This window comes from Enhydra lutris, unplaced genomic scaffold (assembly GCF_002288905.1).
Source record: "Enhydra lutris kenyoni isolate GAN:26980312 unplaced genomic scaffold, ASM228890v2 scaffoldscaffold13, whole genome shotgun sequence".
Classification (NCBI taxonomy): Eukaryota; Metazoa; Chordata; class Mammalia; order Carnivora; family Mustelidae; genus Enhydra; species Enhydra lutris.
Window position 1 is genome coordinate 54697610 of NW_019154097.1, and position 22359 is coordinate 54719968.

The following is a 22359-nucleotide window of genomic DNA, read 5'->3' on the forward strand; positions in this document are numbered from 1 at the left end:
CAAGGACGGCAGCCTTGGGGCGACACATGGTCTCCCACTTGGCTCTCCCCTCCCCTTCCTTTGAGGAATTCGGGTTGCCGTTTCCCTTGCTCTGGGGCTTATAGCTCCCACTCTGGGATGTCCTCTTTTCTGGGGCTCCCTTGGGGCTCTGCACTACGCTTTTACAGAGGGCTTTATCCCCAGCTTTATGAAAGTCTCTAAATAAATTAGATCCATTGGTTAGGCTTTGCTGGTGATTTTTATTAACCTCCGGTTAAAGAAATATTGCTAGTTACAGAAGAGTGATTTATTCCCGTGTAAGCCGGCCTCGTTTAGCCACCTGTAAGCCCCCGGGAGGAACGGCTCCGTATTGATGCGAAGTGCTGGGCGGTAATGAGAGGCGTATGTAAGGAGAGGGCTTGGTGGCTGGAGGGGCTGGGAACCTGCGTTTCAAAAGGACTTTTCCCTTTTGCATGAAATAACTGGGGAGAGTAGCCATCTCACTGCAGTGCGGGTGGAGAGCCGAGCCCTGGTCATGCCTCCCGCAGACTCCAGACCCACATCCAGGGACTGAGTTCCAGGCGTGGAGAGTAGTGCAAACTGGGGGCGCTGAGGTCAGGGGGTAGGTGACCTTCCCTGTCATCACTGGTTCCTGGTGGCCCCGCCGTGGAGGCGGCGACGCTACCAGGCAGGCTCGGAGGCCTGGGCTCAGATTCTGTGTGGCTTGGGGCATAGGACCTCCCACCTGAGTTTCTGCTTCCTGTGTGGGATCGAGGGGCGTGGGGTATGGCCCCTTCCCTTAACTTCCTTCCTCTGCATCGGGGACATGGAGGTGACCCGTGTGCCTTTGATACGGGAGGTGGTGCTTGTCAGCCTCCTTCCCTGCTGTGCTTGTCACTCAAGCAGGTGGCTTCTGTGCACACACTGCCTTCTCTTCTTGGTGGAACCTGGTGACACTGAGCAGGACAAGTGGGCACCACGCAGGCTGTGGGGCACCAAGGATGTCGTGTCTGGAGCACAGGCGCCATGTCAGCCCTGATCTCCAGGCTGCTGCCTCGGCTGCCTCTGTTTCTAGACTGCATTTGTAAATCCTTGTGGGTAAAATCCAGACTGCACGCCAGTCTCTTTGGGGGTGCTCGTGTTTTTAGGGAACCATTCCAAGCACATGGCTTCTTGGTGGTGCCCTGTGGCCAGACCTGCAGCCCTGTCATGGTGGCGTGACTCCCCGGAGTGAGTGTGGATGTTCGGATCTGGCTGTGGGTGTGCTGCGTGGGATCCAGACATGGTCCCTCTGGGCCCGACGCCCTCTGCCGCCGCGGGAGGAGCTGATGGTCAGGGCTTCTCTGATGGCAGGTCAGTCCCGTGTCAGGGCTCGACAGCTGCCTCCTTAGAGCCATGCAGGCTGCTGGCCCTGACCGCCCTCAGCGTTTGCTGCAATTCGAATCCTCTCGGGCCTGCCCTGACATGTGCTTTCTGCTCAGCCCGTGGCATCTGGCCACCTTGGACCCCTTGTCTTCCTCTGTACCTTCGCACGTTGTTGGAACCCCTGCTGCCGGACTGTGGCCAGCGGTGACCGAGGCTCCTGCAGAATCGCAGAGCCACATACTGTGAGCCCAGCTGGACCGAGTGACTTCACAGCTCAAAGCCACTGCCACCTCCCTGTTGCCTGCAGAAGAAGGTGTGTGGACCTGTCCGGAGCCAGGTTCTCCGGGGCCTGTTGGCTGTCCGCTCCCACTGCCGTAGACTCAGCACTGTCTCTGTGTGAGTGTGCTGTGTGTTGGCGAGGCCGATGGGACCTCCCCGCACACTGTGCTGGGAGAGACCTCAGGGCCCAGAACCCTGTGTCTGGGCAGGTGGGCTCGGTGGAGCAGCCCAAATTCCAGGGGGCAGCTGTGGCTTGGCCTTTTGTGGGCCACATACCAAGTGTCCCTTCCGCAGGCGGGTCCTTGCAGATACCCCCAGTGCTGTCCTGGCAGGACCCCCCTGGGCCACGGAGGGCCTCCTGTCAGAGCAGATTGCTGCGTGGTTTTTCAGAGGATTAAAGTTAATTAAAGAGCTCTTCCTTGCTTTCATTTCCTTGTATCTGCCGGCTATTTACATGCTAATGAAAGCCCCGCCATCCAGAGTGAGGAAGGTGTCAGCTCCAGGCACCTCATCATGCAGGAAAACAGTGGGAAATGAGATGAGTGCTCGCTTATAGATATATATTGTGTCCCTATGGGTAGTGAGAGGTGTGCGGATTCAGACACATTTGAAAGTCAGTGGCACAGTCTTTTTTTCTGCTCTTCAGATTTTTTTTTTTAATATTTCCTGAAGTGTCTACAAGGCTGACTTGAATTTTCTCCATTAAGGCCGCATCTTACGCTGCATAATTGAATGCATTATGCATGGTAATCTCTTTGCATAAGCAATTTTATAAAGAAAGAGGACGCAGAAAGTGGAGTCCAAACTTTGCAAGTGCAGCTCTGTCCTTGCAGGCAGCCCAGTTTCCGGGGTGAGGGGCTTTCCGCCCAGAGGGCCAGCTGGTGGCTGTGTTTTCTGGCTCTTAGTACAGCTCTCCAGATGGAGAAACCATGTGGGGTGCGTGGGGGGTCCTGTGAAATGCGTGTGGGTAGATGAGGGAACGCGGCTGCCATTGCAGGCCGTGCTTGGGCTGCAGTGTCCAGAGGTCTCGGGGGTGTTCCTGTCGAGGGTGTGTGTGTGTGTCATTTTCTTTTTCCGTAACCACACCTTTTACAGGGGGATTGTCCTCCCTGACTTTTGTCCGCGTGCCTCACTGGAACAGAGCGAGTGAGTTTCTCCTCCAGCTTTTCACTCCCCCTTGGGGGCCTTGGTGGTCAGTGGCATCTTCACAGCATGGAGGTTAGTACCATTTGATGGAGTCCTACCTTCCTTAGGCAGAGAGGGTTTCGTGATCCATCACTAAATTAGATGCCTTCAAAGCCCTTCCTCGTCTGGTTGAATTCACACATTGGGAATGTCACTGGAGATCCTGAGCAATGCTGGACACTGTCTAGTTACCAGAGTGAGCGTCTGAGGGCAGCTCAGCCCAGCACCGAGCTTGCTGAATGTCTGTAGAGAGCAGCTAACACTTTGCTGTCTAGGAGGATGGAGAAGTCCTGTCTTCTCCTTCTGCTAAGCACAACTAACAACCCTGGACATTATGTGTAAAACAAACAGAAAAGACACAGGAAGGTGGTGGCTGGAGACCTCGGGACCTAGGAAACACCACGCGGTGTTTTGCTTTGTTGTCTTATCCCACGATTGGAGCTGGAGGAGTCACCCGGAAGCACCAGGGGCCCTGAGCACCTGTGGAGCCGGACATGTTAGACCGTAGCTGGAAGTACAAACGAGCCCGTGGTGGCTGAGCTCAGTAGTGGAAGGCGGGAGCTGTGGGAGGCGTCCCTGAACCTGGAGACCGAGCAGTGGGAACCCGCCAGCGTGCCCCCGCACAGAGCAGTGCATCTGGAGAAACATGGCGGCGGCATCTGAACAGAAGCCCATGCTCACACGGGTGTCCTCCACACCCCCAGGACAGGAGAGGCAGGGCTGACGGGCCTCCCAGCGATGACAGGGAGTTGCGGGTGGCTCGCTGGTCTCTTGAGTACGACAGGCTTTTTATTTCTTCCTGAGTCAGTTTTGGTAGTTTGTGTCTGTGGGAATTTGTCCATTTCACTAGGTTGTTGGAGACTTGGTGTCTAGTTGTTGATAGCATTTTTTTATAGTTCTTTTTATTTCTATAAGGTCAGCGATACTGCCTCTGTCATTTCTGCTTTCAGTTACCTGAAGCTTTTCTGTATTTTTTCCCAGGTTGACCTAGCTAAAGGTTCATTGATTTTACTGATCTCTTTAAAGAGCCACCTTTTGGCTCTGCTGATTTCTCTGTTGTTTTCTGCACTCCTTTTTGCTTACTTCTGTTCTCATCTTTATTACTTCCTTTCTTCAGCTTGCTTTGGGTCAGCTGATATTTGAGGAAGATGCAGAAGCAGTTCGGCGAAAGAAAGATGGCCTTTCAGCAGGTCTCGCTGGAGCACTTAGGCAGGCACCCACAGGCAAAAAACCGAACCTTACACTTCATATAAAAAGTAACCACAAAATTAAATGTGGAACATAAAAGTACAAACCTTTTATGAAAATAAAAAGAGAGAAAATTTTCAGGGTCTAGGCAAAGAGTTCTTAGACCGGGCCATCGAAAACACGATTCGTCAAAAGGAAAAGTGATAAACTGGACTTTGGAATGGCTGAATATTCCGCGCTGTGAGAGACCCTAGTCCGGACTGCAGAGAGGCGTGCAGACAGCGCGTTTGCAAGCCATGTGTATGACCAGGACTGTTAGCGGCTATGTCTGAAGAACCCCAAACCCTCCACAGCAGCGAAAATCTAATTAGAAAACTGGCACTCACAGATGGCGGATGGGTGTAGGAGAAGCACCGATAGCCGGCAGGGAGATGCAAGGAGAACCACAGTGAGGGATCGCCGCACACCTCCGAACGGTTAACATAAAACGTGGTGTCAACCCCAAGTGCTGGCAAGGCTGCGGAGAAACTGGATCCCTTGCTGTGCTGGCGGGCACGTAAACGGGCACAGCACTCTGGGTTATAACGTCTCCGTTGTTGAAAGCTCAACCGCAGTGACCAGATGGCCCAGCACTTGCACTCTGGGCATTTATCCTGAAGAAATAAAACTGACGTATGGGACTGTTCCTGGCAGCTTTATGTGGACCAGCCCCGAGTGGAGAGAACGCCAGTGTCCTCCGGCAGGAGGCGGTTGCACACGGCGGGAGGGCCATTGGGCTGGAGTTGGTCGGACCCAGGTGACCTTCTCTCTCCAGCTACTCCAAGCTACTGTGATTCCTTCTCTCCTCCTCTGTCCCTGGGCATTTCTACCCTCGGGTGCTGGCATGGGTTGTGACCTTTCCCCTCCAGGGCTCTGACCCCTTGTGGAGTGGCCCCAGTCAGCATCGTGAGGGCTCCAGGCAGATGTGTCTAGAGGTGCCTTGGAACCCCGAACCCTTTTAAAACCTAGAATGCCTCTTTTGGTTTTTGTCCTTGATGATAATACTGCACATTTGGGAGCTTTCAAATGCTCCCAAAAAAGTACAAAAAGTATAAAGAAGACCTTTTACAAGACCTTAATTCCTGTACCCAGAGGTGGCATTGAAATCATGTTTTTAAGTTTCCTTCATTTCTTCCTTCCTCCCTCCTTCTCCCTTTATCTAGCCATTCATTCATTCGTCTATCCATCCTTCCGCCTGTGCATCTGTTTATCCAGCCAGCTACCCACCTGTCAATCCACCTGTCTGTCATTCCATCTATCCGTCCATCCACCCACCCTTCTATCCCGCTGTCTACCCATCTGTCCATGCATCCATCCATCTGTCCACTCATCCATCTGTCCGTCTGTCCGTCCATCCATCACGGGCTGGTGACCCTAGGGCCAGCTGTGGGATCAGCTGTGTTCCCGCAGGTATTCCAGGTATCAGGAGAATGGGCATGAACAGGACAGACACGACCTGTTTGTGTCCCGTGTTTGTCACTTAACATTTATCATGACAAATGCTTGGTCATTAAACAGGTTTTGAAAAACTATTGGAAATTTAGACTGTTTTTAATTTTTCATTAGTTTTGGTGGTGGGAACAGCATCCTTGGATGTAACTTGTGGCCCCATCTCTGACTCATTTCTTTCTTTCTTTCTTTTTTTTTTTTTTTAAAGATTTTATTTATTTTTTCGACAGACAGAGATCACAAGTAGGCAGAGAGGCAGGCAGAGAGAGAGAGAGGGGGAACCAGGCTCCCCACCAAGCAGAGAGCCCGATGCGGGGCTCGGTCCCAGGACCCCGAGATCACGACCCAAGCTGAAGGCAGAGGCCCTAACCCACTGAGCTACCCAGGCGCCCCTCTGACTCCTTTCTTAAGGTGTGTGTCGGAGCCTGGAATTCCTGGTTATAGGGGAGGAGCACTGCTGGGAGCCTGGGTCAGTGCTGCTGGCTCAGTGCCCGTCCCCTCCAGCAGGCGTGTCCATCTCCACTCTCATCAGCAGCTCGTGTCATGTTGCTTTGCGTGAGAGATGGATCTTACTGGATTTCTGTGGCCCTTGCCCAAGACTGCATTCAGTCCTCTCCTGTCTTAGACGACACTGTTTTCCAGAGGAGGGAGGAGATTTCCGGGGATTCAGTAGCTTGCCAGAAAGCATTGCCAGGAAGTGGGAGAGCCAGATTTGCAGCTCGAGTCTAGTCCGTCTGCAAAGGGAGGGCATCTGAGAAGCAGGGAAGGCCAAGCAAATGAAGGGTTTTTTTGCAGTCAGATTTGTACGGTAGTGCCCTGTGGCTGCTCTGTCATGCTCTGAAGAGTCAGCTGGCCACTTGAAATGTCTGTGCCATGTCGAGCGCTCATTGCTGTTTGAACCGGGTGACCTTTGCTGCTGGAGGAGTCGGAGCCCGCTGGTGCGGGATATAGGTGAGGGGGGCCTTTAGTCAGATCCCATCATGGTCCTGCAAGCCCCTGGGAGGTGAGCTGCCCCCGTGCTGGGCTGTGACTTGGCCATGCAAGCCTCCCTCCTGCCTGTCCTGCTGCCTGTCGTCAGGAAGAGGAGAGCCGGGGGGTGAGGGGGACTGCAGGGGTGCTCCGGCCCGGGATGCAGCAGCTTCTCTGCCCTGTGGTAATGGAGCCGGGAGGCTGCCGCCAGTGTGAGCAGCTGCCTTGGCTTCTCTGAGTCCCTGGTGAGTCCCTGGGCTGGTGTCCCCAGTCCCGTGGAGCACCGCTGCTTTCCTTGCTGAGGGAAGTGGGAGTCTGTTTTTCTCCTGGCTGGGCTCCTCTGTTCTGTGACCCGTTTGTTCTCCAAGCCTTAGCTGAGTTGGGGTGAGAGGAGCTTTTGTCCCTGAGTCCTCCAGCACTGCCACCCTGTTCGCTGGCCGGTGGGCCTGGAGGGGCAGTCGCACACAGAGACCTCGGCACAGCCGTCCCCTCGGGAACCAGCCCCACATTGGGCCTGCTGGGCGGTGGAAGGGCAGGCCTGTAGCTGGGAACAGTGTCGGCCTTGTAAGCACCTGGAACAGGGACACTCAGTGTGGAGATGCAGCCTCTCCTTTGGCTCTGCTCGAGGCCAGTGGCAAGAAGCCATCATGTGTGATTTAGAAAGTCAGAGGCCAGAATGCCCTGCAGGGCCTGACTGGTCCCTCCATCTCGAGTGCCAATGCGGGCCTGGGGTACCCTGGGAGGGGCCTGTGACTGCAGCATGGCGAGGGGGGACATGGGCAGAGGGGGCACGGGCAGAGGGGCCATGGGGAGAGGTTCCCTCCTTCTCCCAGAGGCTGGGAGGGTCCTGGAGACTTGAGGGCCAAAGGAGTGGTCAGCCCTCCTAACCTGTGAACCTCACAGAGCTGCTGCAGGGGCATCGAGGCAGGTCCCCCCCCCCCCCCCCCGCAGCTGGCCCCCACGCTCTTGACCCCGAAGGTCACTCACTGGGAGACTAGGCATATAGTCAGAGCCCTTCCACCAAGTACTGTGAGTTCTTCAGCAGTTATATTTTTAACATCTTTTCCTTGCTGAGTATTGTCTTGGGTGTTGAAAATTCAGCCGTGAAAGACAAAGAATGAATGTCTCACCTACCCCGTGGAGCTCGCTGTGTGGTCAGGGAGGCACAGAGAGTCCTGACCTAAATAGGAAGTTGTGATGATGGCCGGATGGTGGGCCACAGAGTGTGTGGACAGACCCCCCACCCCAGCAGGGCCCCTGTCCTGGGACGCCCCTCTCCTGGGACATTCCCCCCCCACCCAAGCAGGCCCCTGCCCTGGGACACCCACTATAGTGGGTCCCCCGTCCTGGGCCGTCCCCTCTCCCCACCCCGCCCTGAGCGGCCCCAGTCCAGTGGTTCAGTGGAAATAACCAGGCTTGTATTTTGCTGTTTAATGGGCAAAGACACTCCAAGAAGGTCGGGGTAAGAATAAATTGATATTATGGGTTTTACATAAATGATCCTACTTGGTCTTAAACATAAGCCGATGAAAGGAGATTCCTCATGTTTCCTGGCTGACAGAACCGAGGCCCCTGGCAGAGTCACTCACTCACGCCTGCCCTGGTGCCACGTGGGGCCTGGAGTCCAGGATCTGCCATAGACGTGGCAGTGTGAAGAGCTGAAAGCAGGCCTTTTCGTTGTTGCTCCATCCTGGGGACCCAGTGGTTGGTGGCCCGCGGTGTTTATGGTATGAGTGAAGGTGGTGGATCTGGGTGTGAGCTTTCTGGTGTCCTGGGCCTGTGGGGCTGTCAGCATGTGTGTGCCGAGACCCTGATGGCATGAGGCCACGTGGCCAAGCTGAGAGAGCAGTGCATGGGGTGGGGGTATCCCGCGGACCCAGAGGTGGAGAGGAACCCGCGTGTGGAAGTGGCGCTGCAGGGTAGAAGGTGGGGCTTGGAGAGTCGCCTGAGCCGATGCCCCTTTGCTGTCCTTCTGGAGAGACGCCTGATGCACGCTGCCGTCCGAGCTGGTCCTGTTCCTGGTGTGCTGCCGCGGGCTCCTGCCTAGGCGTCCTCACCCCCACCTCCCCCATGTTTTCTCCTTTGTGGCCCTACTTGCTTTTTCGGCATTTACTTCCAACTCTCTCCCGGGCTGAGGTCTAGGAGAGCAGGGCTTCCTGTAGAGCTGCTCTAAGCTCGGGGACATCCATGCCACTGGACACGAGCTAACTTATTTACTTTCTTTCTAAGATTTTATTTGTTTATTTGAGAGAGAGAGACAGACAGAGGAGGAGCCAGGAGGAAAGGGGGAAGCAGAGCTCTTCACTGAGCAGAGAGCCCGATGCAAGACCGGACAGATGCTTAACCGACTGAGCCACCCAGGCGCCCCAGACGTGAACTTCCAATTGAGGATGCAGAGCAGCGTGGCCTCCCTTGGCCTTGTTGGGGATGCTTCCCAGTGATGGGTCATTGAGCTCGGAGCCCCTGTCTAGATTTCTGTCTGGTTAGCAGAGCAGTGCTCCGAAGGAGGGTCTGGCAGGGGGAGCCCCTCCCTGAGCTCTGGGGTCAGCTCCTTGGGGAGGGCCAGGTGGAGGGACAAAGCCTGTCTAGTGTCTGATCTTCTCGTTTAAGGAAGGACTTTTAAAATTAGAACTAATTGGGTCATGTCCTGTGTCCTAGAGGCACGGGGTTTGGTGCTTTAGTGAGTGGTGAAGACCTTGGGGTCACTGTTGCCCGTGACCTTCCTATGCTCTGTGATCCCAGGGGCGTGGGCTAGGAGCTGTCATGGAGCCTGGGTTTATAAAATGTGTCTCCATCCTGGGTTCCACGCCACCTTCAGCACAACAGCTGAGCCGCCGGCCCCTGCTTCCTGCAGACCTGGGCTCAGATCTCAGCGCCATCACGAGCACCTGAGGACTCTGGTCACGTTGAGCAAGTTCAGGAACTCCATAAGCCTGTTTCCTCACCTGAGAGGGTAAGCCCCTGCCTCCCCTGGCTGTTCCGAAGATGGCGCGACGGACTGTCATGTTCACTTGCACGATGGCCGAATGGATATTTACTGAATGGCTGTTAGCTGTGGGGCGCTGTGCCAGGCGCTGGGCACCCCGCAGTGAAGGAGAGGCCCAGTGAGCCATGGCGTGCAGTCACCACCTCGCTGGGCACCTCGTACGTGGGGAGTCCACCTGAGCTCTGGCGCCCATGCCGAAACCTTCCAGCGGGGAAAGTCGGCCCATCTCGTTCAGCTTTTGCTTTACAGCCGTGGTGGGGACAGGGCTCGGAGAGGGAGGGGCCACTCTGACTCCGGTGAGCTGGCTGGGACCCCAGTCATCAGACCGTCCCTCCGCCCCCCAGCTCCAGTGAACGGTGCTTGACCCAGAGCCAGGCCACAGCAGCTCGCGCTCTACCCATGTGCCCCCCCCCGCCCCCAACACACAGCACGGATGTAAGGCTGCCTGCTTGGATCATCCGCATGCGTGTACCGCACTGCTGTCAGGAGTGACGGCCATGGACGCGTCCTACACCCACCATAAATGAAATGGCAATTTGTATTAGGGAGTGTGAAATCTCAGTAAAATTGCTTTGGGAAATCTCAGTTGATTCCTGCTTTGTTGTAGGGCTTTTCATCGGGAGGTTGAGATTGCGGGAACGCGGCTGGCAGTGAGGACATGAGCAGCAGCTTCCCCCTTCCCCTGCCTGGCCACAATTGCTGGCCGAGGACGGGCTGGGGAGGGCCGTGGTCCGTGCTGGGGCCAGTTCCTGGCCTGCTGCTGCCACTGGGGGGACGCCCGAGGATGCTGGTGGACCTGCCCGGTGTCAGGCCTGCCCTGTGCCCGCCAGCCTGTAGGAAGGAGTGCTTGGCCGTGCTCTCCGGGTGGTAAGGTGAGCCACTCGAAAGACTGCAGTCACAGCAGCAGAGAAGGTGGTAGGACCCAGAGGCGGGAATGAGGTGTCATCAGGTGTTTGCTGTCAGGTGTGGTGGCCGCGGGCACAGGAGGTCCCGAGGCCCCCGGAAAGCTGCTGGGAGTGGGGTCTCGGCTCCTTTGTGTTGACATGGGGACAGTGGTGTGTGGGACCATGGGCCGGCTCTTCTAGCGGACCCACCAGGGAGACATGGGTATGTTTAGAAGCATCTCACCAAGCCCAGACGAAGTTTCTGCTGCTTTCTTGAGCGTTCCACTGCCTGTTGTGGAAGCTTGGCAGTGCCCAGCATTTGCACAAGCCAGCCCGGAGCCCTGTGCCTACCAGGATGTCGCTGGCCTCACAGGGGATGCGTGTTTGCTGCCTCGCCCCCCACCCCCAGCATCTCTGGGAGAGTGTGGGGAAAAGTGCTGTCTGCGAGACCCCAGGCTGAATTCTCGGGAACACAGCCCGGGTCTCCTGGCAGGGCTTCCCGCCTACCCCACCCCTCCGGCATTGGTTCTGAGGGGCTTTGCTCCCGATTTGTGGACATTTGACTCTGTCATGCTTCACTGGTCCTTACCCTGTCACTCCATTTTCATCCAAGCTCTGGGCCAGCCTTCTGAAGTTTTCACACTCAGCAATCCTTGCCCAGAGCACCCCAAGCACCCCCTTTCCAGACTGTGCAGTATGATTTTCAGAACTCCCTTGGGCAGCCCTGCCATGCCACCACCTGACTGAGGATCAGCTGCCTCAGGGAGTTGGTCTCTGGTCTCGATGTTGCTTTCTGATGAGCTGTTTTTAGTGTGACTGGACAGCCACAGCCACGCTTCTAAAACTACAGAATCTTGTTTGTTTACTATTTATTTGTTTCAGCTTTGCGCTGGCCTGCAGCACACGTACATCAAGAGCTGTCCTAAGAGGATGAGCCTGTGAGTCACAGGAAAGCCGGTCTCTTGTGCTCAGCTCCCAGATGGACAGCTAGTGCCATCATTGGCACCCGGATGCCCCCCTTTCCCATGCCATCACACAAGGCGATGCCTTTCTGCTTTGAACACTGCACACCCCCTTCCCCATTTTTAAGTTTTATGTAAATGGAATCCTGTAACGTGTAATCTTTTGTATTTGCTTTCTCTTGCTCAAAATCAGGTTTCTGTGGGCAGTTACTTCCTTTCTGTTCTCTGAGTAGACCACATTGTGCTTTTTCATGCATGCATTCGTGTATAATTTTGAGTTTCTCCGTTTCTGGGCGAGGGTGAACAGTGTTGGTGTGAACGTTCTCCACTTGTCTTTTGGTGCACTTAGATCTGAATTGGTGTCTGAGCACCCAGGAGTGAGCTGCTCCGCCGCGGGCACGTGACGTGGGGCACGGGAGGGGTCCACTTCTGTGCGTGTGACGCCTGCTGGCGGTGAGCGAGCACTCTTGTTGCCCCAGAGCCTGCTCTCACTGGAGCGTGTCGTTCAGCTAGACAGCTGTGTGTCAGTGTGGGTGGTGGGTCTGCCTGTGTTTCCAGTTTGCGTTTATTTCCCAGGGTGTGGCCGGGGGCGGACACCTCTTCATGTGCCTCCCGGCAGGTGGAGGCCCCTCTAGTGAGGCCCCCGGCACACCCACTGTCTAGTTTTCTCTCATCTGCTGTTCTCTTTACGATCAGTAAGAATTCCTCATGCTTTCTGCATGCTGGCCTTTAGTCAGGTGTTTGCACGCAGATGCCTTCTGCCTGTAGCTGGTTTTCACTCTCTCCGACTTAAAACATCCAAACTATAATGCAGTCTAATTTATCATGTGAAAATTCCTTGTTGGTTATTATTTCCCATGTCCTCTCTAGGGAACCCTCACCTGCCCCATGGTCACTGATGTATGTGTCAGTATTATCTTCTTTTCCGCTTGGCCTTTCCACCCTGAGGGCTCAGAGCACAAAGCTTGACTGTGTCATGGCGAGCTCCCCCCATCCTCCCCTGCAACTATGTCCTGTCAACTCAACTTATGAAATGCTTCCTTTCTCACCACCCCACTGGGCTGCTTATGTGGTAAAACCAGGGTCCCCCTCTGCACCAGTCTGTTTCTCTCTCTTTTTCCCCAGACCACACTGCCTCCATCCCTGGGACTCTGCTCAGCCCTGTTACCTGATAGAGCCAGTCCTCCCTCCCTGGCTGCCTTGGCTGGTGGTGACCCTTTATGTTTTCATGTGGGGTTTAGAAGTCAGTAATCCTGCTGAGATCTCTGTTGGGGGTGTAGCACCATCTTGGTAAGGGTGCATCTGATCCATGAACATGGTATGTATGCTTCTGTGCTTTTTAGGTCAGGGTATTTCTCTTTTTCCTCTCAGTGTTTTATAGGGCTTTCTAGTAGATATCTCGTAGATTTGTTTTTTGTGTGTTTTTGTTTTGTGTGTTATTATAAATGGCATCTTCTCTAAAGTTTATTTTTCTAACAATTTTTTGCTGGCACAGAGAAATATAATTAAACTTTGATTATTGAGTTTGATCCAGCAACATTCTAAACTTTTTTTAAAATAAGCTATTTGTGGATTCCATTGGATTTTCTGTGTTCACAGTGTGTCACCTACTCATAATAGTTTTTACTTCCTTGTACCTTTATGGCCATTCTCCCCTTTGGCTGCTGCTCAGGATCTCCAGTACTGTTTCAAACAGAAGTGCTTTGGTAACAGGTGTGTCAGAAGGAAATATGTTCACACTTTCCCTGTTGCAGACTGTGGTGAAATTCCCTTACAGTTCTCATTTGCTAAGAGCATTTTTGTTTATTGTCTTCAACATGAATAGATGTTGAATTTTTATCAAATGCTTTTTCTGCATGTACTGTGATGATCATATGATTTTTCTTTACTCCGTTAATGTGGAAAATCAAATTAATTGATTTTCAAATGTTAAACCGAGTTGGCATTTCAGGAATAAGCAAACCTATGTATGGTTTTCCTTCCTGAGTAATGCCTAGTTTGATTTGCTAGTAAGTCAGATAGGGATTTTTGCCTCTGTGTTTATGAGATTTTGACAACTAATTCTCATTTCTTCCAAAGTCCTTATCAGGTTTTGATGTCGTAGATTTTTCTGGCTTGATAAAATGAGTCAGGGATTCTTTTTTTCTCTTCTCTGTGATGGCGTTTGTGAGATCAGGGTATTTCTTCTTTAAGGGTTGGGTAGATTTCACCAGTGAAGAGATCTGTGCCTGTGGGGTTTTCTTGTTGGGAAGATTTTAAATTGGGGCTTTGATTTCTTTTAGTAAGTTCAAAGTCGTTTGGATTTTCTTTATGGATGATCATTCATCTTGATGATCTGTGGCTGTGTCTTCTTTTTCCGTCTGGCTGTTTGGTTGTGTAAGTGCTCGCTCTCTCGAGCTGTCTCACGAAGAGTTTGTCGGTCCTACTCCTCACTTGAATGAACTGGCTTCTGGCGTTCTTGATTCTGTACCACATGTATTCTGCCTCATTAACTTCTATTTGTATACTTTTCCCTTTTCCTTTTTAATTTGTTGTTCTAACTTTTGAGCTACTTGATGATTGTTTTTTTCCCTCCTGTGCCTTTCATGCTGTAAACATAGATGCATGCTGTAGTTAAGATACGTTATATTTTTCTTATCATTCATTTCAAAATACCAGTTTAGTGTGATTTTTATTTTGACTACCAGGTTATTTAGAAGTAGATTTAATTTCCAACATTTTGTGATCACCAAATTATTTATTTATAGCTTAGTTTCATTGTGTTAAAGACCACACTCTGGGATGTGTTGTATGACCCCCTAGGGAGCCGATGTTTGTAAATGGTCCATGCACCCATCAGAATCACGTGCGGTCTGCATTGTTGAATGCGGTGTCTTTTAAGTCTCTGCATATCGGTTGTTAATCATACTGTTAAGATTTTCCATGTCCTCAGTGATGTTTCTCCCTTCTTTTTCAATCCTGAGAGACCACCATTGGAATTTCCCAGCTTCACTGTAAGTTTGCCTATTTCTCCTTTTAATTTTGTCAATTATGGCAGCATATCTTTATTAGGCCCATATAGACTGAAAATAATTATCTTCCTGGTCCATTTAGCCTTTTATTATCATGAAGTAGGCTTTATAATTTCTTTTGATCTTTGAATCTCCTTTGTGTGATAGTAATACAGATGTTATCAGCTTCCTTTTAATATAGCCTTTGTGCCTTTTACTTTCTCAAGTTTTGTTATGATTGTTTCTTCATTATTTTATTATGATGTCGCTCCTACACAGGTTAGAGATAGATTTTGTAGTTTTATACAGTCTGAAAATCTTTGTTTTTTTTAAAAAATTGAAATATTTAATTTAGTTGCAATTAGTGATTGATTTGCCTTTTTTTTTTTTTCAAAGAATTATTTAATTTAGAGAGAGAGTGCACTTGGGCAAGTGAGTGGGGGCAGAGGGAGGGTCAGAGGGAGAGAGAATCCCAAGCAAACGCCCCACTGGGTGCTGAGCCCCACATAGGGCTCGATCTCCCAACCCTGAAAGCACAACCTGAGCCAAAATCAAGAGTCGGAGGCTCGCCTGACAGCGCCACCCAGGCGCTGGATAAACGTGCTTTAGGACTAACAACCTCACTACCTGCCTTTTGCTCACGTTCTTTTTTGTTTTTAATACTTTGTTGTAGACTAACCATTTCCCCCTCATCATCTTGTCGTTATGCTTTAATGCAATTTTTTAGTGCCTGTTGTGGTGATTACAACAGACTGTCAAAGTCTCATAAAAAATAAATACTTCTCTCTCTTCTAGATGATTCAGAGGACCTTAAAACACGGTATCTATTGGGCGCCTGGGTGGCTCAGTGGGTTAAGCCGCTGCCTTCAGCTCAGGTCATGATCTCGGGGTCCTGGGATCGAGTCCCGCATCGGGCTCTCTGCTCAGCAGGGAGCCTGCTTCCCTCTCTCTCTCTCTCTCTGCCTGCCTCTCTGTCTGCTTGTGATCTCTCTCTGTCAAATAAATAAATAAAAAAAATCTTAAAAACAAAAACAAAAACACGGTATCTATTGAGCTTTTGTCCATTTACAGACTGTTCTTGTTGAGCACTTTACACAACACACACACACACACACACACACACACACACACACTACTGTAGCTGAAAACATACCATTGTTATATTTTTTAAAAACGTGAATTCCAGGATAGTTACCACACTGTGTTATGTTTAGTGTCAGGTATAGAATAGAGCGAGTCATCGCTTCCATACGACACCCAGTGCTCATCTCCACAAGCGCACCCTTACTCCCCACCACCTGTTTCCGCCCCACCTAGTGACCATCAGTGTGTTCTCTACTGTTGAGAGTCTGCTTTTTTGTCTGTTTCTTTTTTTCCTTTTGCTCATTTATTTCTTAAATTCCACGTACGAGTGAAATCACAGATCTTTCTCTGACTTATTTCGCTTAGCCTTATACTCTCTAGGACCATCCATGTCATTGCAAATGGCATGATTTCCTTCTTTTCCTGGCTGAATAATACTCCACAGTGTGGAACGAATATATATATATCACAGCTTCTTTTTCCATTTATCAATCAGTGGACGCTTGGGCTGCTCCCATAGTTTGGCTATTATACATAATGTTGTGATAAACAGGGGTGCATGTATTTTTTCTAATTAGTGTTTTCATATTTTTTGGGTAAATATCTAGTAGTGCAATTTTTAGATCATAAGATTGTTCTATTTTTAACTTTCTGAGGAACGTCCATACTGTTTCCAGAGTGGCTGCACCAGCTTGCATCCCCAGCAACATCGCATGGGGGATCCTTTCTCTCCGCACCCTTGCTGACACCCGTTGTTGCTTCTGTTGTTGATTTTCGCTGCTGTGACAGGTGTGAAGTGGTACCTCCTGGTGGTTTTGACTCACATGTCCCTGATGATGAGTGATGTCGAGCCTCTTTCCATGTGGCTGCTGGCCCTCTGGTTGTCCTCTTTGGAGAATGTCTGTTCACATCTGCTGCCCCTTTTTCAACTGGATTATTTGGTTTTTGGGGGTTGAGTTTTGTAACTTCTTTGTATTTTAGATACTAACCCTTTATCAGAGATGTGATTTGAAAATATCTTCCCCCACTCAATAGGTTGCCTTTTAGTTTTGTTGATGGTTTTCTTCGCTGTGCAGAAGCTTTTTATTTTGATGAAGTCTCAGTAGTTTATTTTTACTTTTGTCTCCCCTGCCTCTGGAGACTTATCTAGGAAGATGTTGCCACGGCCGTGCCTGTGTTCTCTTCTAGGACTTTAATGGTTTCCATTTTCACATTTAGGCCTCTCATCCATGTTGAGGGTGTTGTGTATGCTGTAAGAAAGTGGGCCAGTTTCATTGTTTCGCATGTAGCAGTCCAGTTAGTTACTGTTGTCTTGTATGTTCATATAGGTGTATAATTCTCACCCTTTTTATTTTTTTTCATTACCACCTGCATCCCTGGGCATCTACCTGGGATCATTTCCTTCTGCTCACAAAATGCCCTTCAGTGTGGGTCTGATGCTGAGCAATTAATTCAGTTTTTCCCAGTGTGAAAATGTGTTCCTTACAGTTTGACTTCTGAAGAATATTTTTGTTGGGTATGGAATTCTTGGTCGGCTGCCTTGCATCTGTGCCCATTGAGCCCGGACTTGTGTGTCTTTGACTCGGACCGAGTGAGCACAGGAGCAAGTCACCTCCTTCCTGCGCCCAGTCCCTTGCCCACTGTCTCCTCTCCAGCTCTTTGTGGGTGTCTTTGTTTTCTGTTTTGTTTTAAGAAGGGATATAAATATTCTACTATATCTAGAATTATATTTTCATTAATAAACTTTGCTTTTGGGACAGTTTTGGGTTTATAGGAAAATGCAGGCGATGGTACAGAGCCCCTGTATTCTTTCCTGCATCCCACCATTTGACCTAACATCCCGCATGTTCCGTGCCCATGGCCGTCAGGATGAGTGCACTAGTTTGGGCACAGGACCGCTAACTAACATCTGTGCTTTAAGGTCTGCTCTTGTGTGGGTCTGTGGGTTTTGCAAGTACATGTCATGTGTGGACCATTATACCATTATACACAAACATGTATGTATGACTGCTTCTGTTTTCTGCAAAAGATTTTAGGGAATTGGTACAATTTCATGCTTAAATATTTGGTGGAATTCCCAAGTGGAACCATCTGAGTCTGGTGCCTTGTTTTTAGGAAGGTTATTATTAATTCAACTTCTTTCAATAGATCTAAGCCGACTCAGATTTTCTCCTTCTTGCAAATTGTGGTAGTTTGTGCCTTTCGAGGAATTGGTCCATTTCATGTAAGTTACCAAGTTTCTGGGCATGGGTCTGTTCATAATACTTCTATTCTTCTTCATATCCCCGCGATTAGTAGTGATGACCTTCTCTCACATCTGATATTAGTGTTTTCTGTCTTCTCCCTGTTGTTTAATCTCGGTCAGCCAGCTAGACATTGGTTTTGTTGATTTCTCTTCGATTGATTTCCTGTTTCCAATTTCATTGATTTCCGTTCTAATTTTTATTACTTCTTTTCTTTTGCTTTAGGCTTACAGTGCTCTTCTTTCTTCAGTTTTCTAAGATGGGAGCTTAGATGATTGATTTCAATTTCTTTCCTAAACTAAAATATGCATTCGGTGCTGCCTGTTCCCTCTAAACCCTGCTGCGTATTGTGTTAAGTTTCATTTCATTTAGTTAAAAATACTGTTCTGTTTCTCTTAAGACTTCTGTGACCCATGTGTTTTTTAGAAGTGTTGTTTAATCTCTAAATAGTTTGGGGTTTTCCAGCTATCTTCCTGTTATTGACTTCCATTTTAATTCCAGAGTGCTCTGAAAGCTTACTCAGTATGATTTCTATTCTTTTAAGTGTGTCCAGGTGTGTTTTATGGCCCAGAACGTGATCTGTCTCGGGTGAATGTTCTATGCGAGCCGGAGAAGAATGTGTGTCCTGCTGGTGGCGGGTGAAGTATTTTATCAATGTCAATTAGATCCCTTTGATTGATGGTGCTATTTGGTGCAACTATATCCTTACTGATTTTCTGCCTGCTGGATCTGTCAATTACTGATAGAGGGTGTGGAAGTCTCCAGCTACACTAGGAGATACGTCTGTTTCTCCTTGCTGCTTTATCAGTCTTGCCTCATGGATTTCGACCCTCTCTTGTGAGGTGCATGTGTGTTTCGGACTGGTATGTCTTTTTGGGAATACTGACCCCTTTATCATTATGGCATGACCCTCTTTTCTTTTCTTTCTTTTTTTTTTTTAAAGATTTTTATTTATTTATTTGACAGAGATCACAAGTAGGCAGAGAGGCAGGCAGAGAGAGGGGGGGAAGCAGGCTCCCTGCTGAGCAGAGTGCCCCATGTGGGGCTCGATTCCAGGACCCTGAGATCATGACCTGAGTGGAAGGCAGAGGCTTAACCCACTGAGCCATCCAGGCGCCCCATGGCATGCCCCTCTTATCTCTGATAGGTATTTCTTTTTCCTGAGGTCTGCTTTGCCTGAGATTAATAAATTTACCCCGTCCACTTCATTGTCTTTTGATTGAGGTTAGCGCAATGTATCCTTCTCCACCCCTTAACTTTTATGTCTGTGTTTGTAAAGTGGGTTTTTTATAGACATATAATTGGGTCCTTTTCTTTCTTTCTTTTTTTTACTCCGCGTTGACCGTATCTTTCAGTTAGCATGTCTTGGTCACTCACAGTGATACTGATCCAGTTGTTCAGCAGCCGTGAAGTTTGTTGCCATTTTCTGTGTGGACACGTGTTCTTGGCTCTTTTTCATTCTTCCCTATTGACCTGCCTGGTTTGGTTTTCAGGAGCGTCTTATAGGACTCCATTTCTTTCTTTTTCTCTGTTACGAATTACAGTTCTTAAGTGATGTGTCCTCACGGTGGTCCTTGAGTGTGCGGTTGTATCCCAGTCAGAGCCCATTTTGAAGCAGCGCTGTCCCTCTTCCCAGGGCGTGCAGGAGCCTGACTCCATTGCACCCCCAGGCCCTCCCTCTGTCCCTTTTCACCACACTACCACTGACTCACCTCCCCACTGAGGCATGGTGGCCCATCCCTGTGAGCGTTTTCTGTGTGATCAGTGCAGACTGAAGAAGGGAGACACTGGTTTGGCTGTCACTAGCCCCTTCCCTGAAGCTCACGCTTTCTTTCTGTAGATCGAGCTTCTGACTGCTACCGACTGCTCCTCTCCGGAGAATGCTCCCGCGTGCTGTTTCCGTCTGAGGATGTCTGTATTTCCTCTTCACTTTCACCCAGCATTTTCCTCTCAGCTCTTGGACGTTTTCACTCCCTCTTGTTCTCACGTGCCGCCTCGCTCTGTTGGGGTTTCTCTGTCTTTGGTTTCCTGAAGTTTGAACAGGAGGTGCCAGAGTGTAGATTCTGTGGTATTGATCTTGTTTGAGGTTCTCTGAGCTCGCTGGATCTGAGGTTTGGAAGATCTCCTCTGATGGCGAAGTCTTTGCTCAGCCACTGGTGTCTCAGTGCAGCTCCTACCCCTTTCGTAACTGCCCCTTATTCTGAGATGCTCTGCTTTTCTCTTTATTTCTCTCTCTCTTAATTTCAGTTTGGGAAGTGGCTATTGCCACATGCTGTGTCTTTGTTTCCTCTGCCTCTTCTATGCCCGCTTTCATCCTTCCACTCTTCCTGTGTTGTTTTATCCTTTCTCTTATTTTTGTGTTGATGGGCTGGCTCATTAGTTTTCAGGGTTGCTAATGCAGATACTAAAGTTATAGACTTCCTGCTGAATTTTTTCTTGCATCGTTTTTCTCTCTCATATTTTTCTCCATGTCTCCTCTTTTAGAGGTTCCCCGGCGTATTTAATGTAGCAGGTGCTTAATGATATCTTTATCCCTGTTGGAACAATTTAAGGCCCCAGGCCCCCCTTAAAGGCTTTTATTATATTTTATATGAGTTCTTTGTTTCCTGAATTTCTGTTTCTGATTTGTACGTCGCTGGTTGGTACCTCCACATCACAAAGTTGAGAAGTTATGAACAGGTGCACAGTGAGCAGCACACCTCTACCTGCCTTGCCCTGCTCACCCATATGAAGGTGGCTGGGGGTCTGGTGGCTGGGGGTCTGGCTGAGCTGCCGGAGAGTGTGTGCGCCTGCGCCTGTGCTGTGCGCATGCGCCTGTGCCCTGTGCCGTGCGCGTGCCACTCCTTCCCCACCTCCTCCGCGGCCTTAGCGTCTCAGCTATTTAAGTGTCTAGTGTCGCCGCTTCGCGTTCCTCGTTGGCGGCCCAGGAGCTGCGTTCATGCGCCCTGTCCCACCCGGAGAGTCTGGGCACCTGGTGACCTCACGCAGTCACTGTTGCCTGCATCCTGGGGTCCGTCCTGCGTGGCCTCCTCTGGGGAAGCCGTTGCTTCCTCCACCCCAGCCGTCCTGTTGCCGCAGCGTCTTCCCGCCCTCCCCGTGACACGCTTTTGGGGCCTCGGCCAGGCTCTCCTGCTCTGGATGGGCTGCGGGCTGCTGCAGCTGAGGCTGGGGCTCGTGGTCACATCTGGAAGTTACTTGAGCTGGCTGGTTACCCTCCTGTCCTTCCTGCCTTTCTTCCCAAATGTTGATGGAAACCCTGCCCTCCCCTGTTCTGCCTGGGCCCTTGGCAGCTGGCTCCTGTCTGTCCTGCTCGTCCCTTCATGTTCTCTTCTATAACCCCGAGTGTCTCTTTAGCCACAGCCCCCATTGCTGTGTTACCTACTTAAGTGTTTGAATTGTTTGCTCACCTTGTTGAGCTTCATTTAGTCTGCTTTTTGTCTTTGTTCTAAACTTGCTTATTGTTCCTTGCTGATAACGGTAAATCCCTTTATTGTTTGACACACACCCTGTGAACCTTCCGCTTCTGGTTGTTCTATTACCTGATGCTGTGGGTTTCATCCTCCTCGTTCTTGTGTTTGCGGGTCTCTTTTCAGTTGTGCTCTGCTCTGTGGTCTAGTTTTATTTTTATTTCGTTTTACTATGACCTTACGATCCTTAGAACTTTGTCTTTGGAACTGGTTTGACGCCTGGAGTGAGGTTCTGCTTTTCTAGCCAGGATCTCTGTTCCCTCCTGTCACGTGCCTGCACGCACCTGCGGCCTTGGGCTGCCGTGTGGTTGTCCGCCCACAGGCAGTGCTGGTGTGCCTATGAGCGTGCGCCACTGTCTGTTTTGTTCTAAAGATTGCCCACTGGGGAGACCGACTTTTTCGGTTCTGGTTCTCTGATCTTCCCTCCTGTTCAGGCACCACGTTTTTTGCTTCTCCCCTGCGTGGGGGACTAATTCCATTCCACCCCAGGGAGCTCCTGCCCTGGACCCCAGGGCTGCCCACTCCCTCTGGACTCAGGAGGAGAGCCAGGGGGGGCGGCTTAGGGTCCATTTACATGAGAGGGGGGCGCACGTGTGAGGGACCACGTTCCTTAGGACCACGGGCTGGGGTATTTTGGTGCAGGGGAGTCCACGGAGTAGGGCGGGCCTGTTCTTCAGGAACCTGGGAGTCGCAGCTCATCCGGACACTGGTCAGGGCCACCTTGCCAGCTGTGAGAGTAGCATGTCACCTCTGGGTTCTGTCCCTGCCATGGCTCAGCAGCACCAGAGGAGGCAGAGCCTCTGCCCCTGTGAGCCAGACATGGTCGTGCCTGCAGCTAGCTGCTGGCTGGTTTGCTCACACACCCAGCACAGGCTGGGGCTCGGGGGGAGGTGGATGTGCAGCCTTCGCAGGGCTTGGTGGCAGCGATCTCTCAGTTTGTACTCGGGGCGCGTCTCCACGGCTTCCGCGGCCCTGACCGGATGTGTTTGTTCAGGGATTAATCACCGGCATTTGCTCAAGTGGAAACGGAGCAAACTTCACCACAAGTGGAATCACTCATTAAAAAGTCATTATCAAATCAAACCGGCACACTTCTCGGTCTTTTACTAGTAATGACAAAACAATCTCGAACAGGTATGACAGACAACGAATCTGCTAGTTCATGCACTCCTCCTTCCATCCTCGGCTCCCCTGGGGACGTGATAGGAGAGCCTCTCGCGGAAGGGCAGTGTTGGGGGGTGGAGGGGGTCAGCGGAGGAGATGACTGCAGCTTGTTCTTGAAGCCCCTCAC

General features: G+C 50.6%; 1 protein-coding gene across 5 annotated transcripts in view; it reads left to right on the forward strand.

Moving 5' to 3' along the window:
- Positions 1-22359, forward strand: part of LOC111145738 (mitotic arrest deficient 1 like 1) — a 329575-nt gene that overhangs the window by 154165 nt on the left and 153051 nt on the right. The window contains exon 1 of one of the 5 annotated variants that reach the window (XM_022500908.1): positions 6417-6435. The exons of 1 other annotated variant lie outside the window; for it this stretch is intronic. The gene's annotated coding sequence lies outside the window, so the exon portion shown is untranslated. Of the gene's footprint in view, positions 1-6416; positions 6436-14261; positions 14279-18221; positions 18240-18335; positions 18465-22359 lie in introns of those variants that run through there. 3 more of the 5 variants (XM_022500909.1, XM_022500906.1, XM_022500907.1) reach the window with 3 other exon arrangements.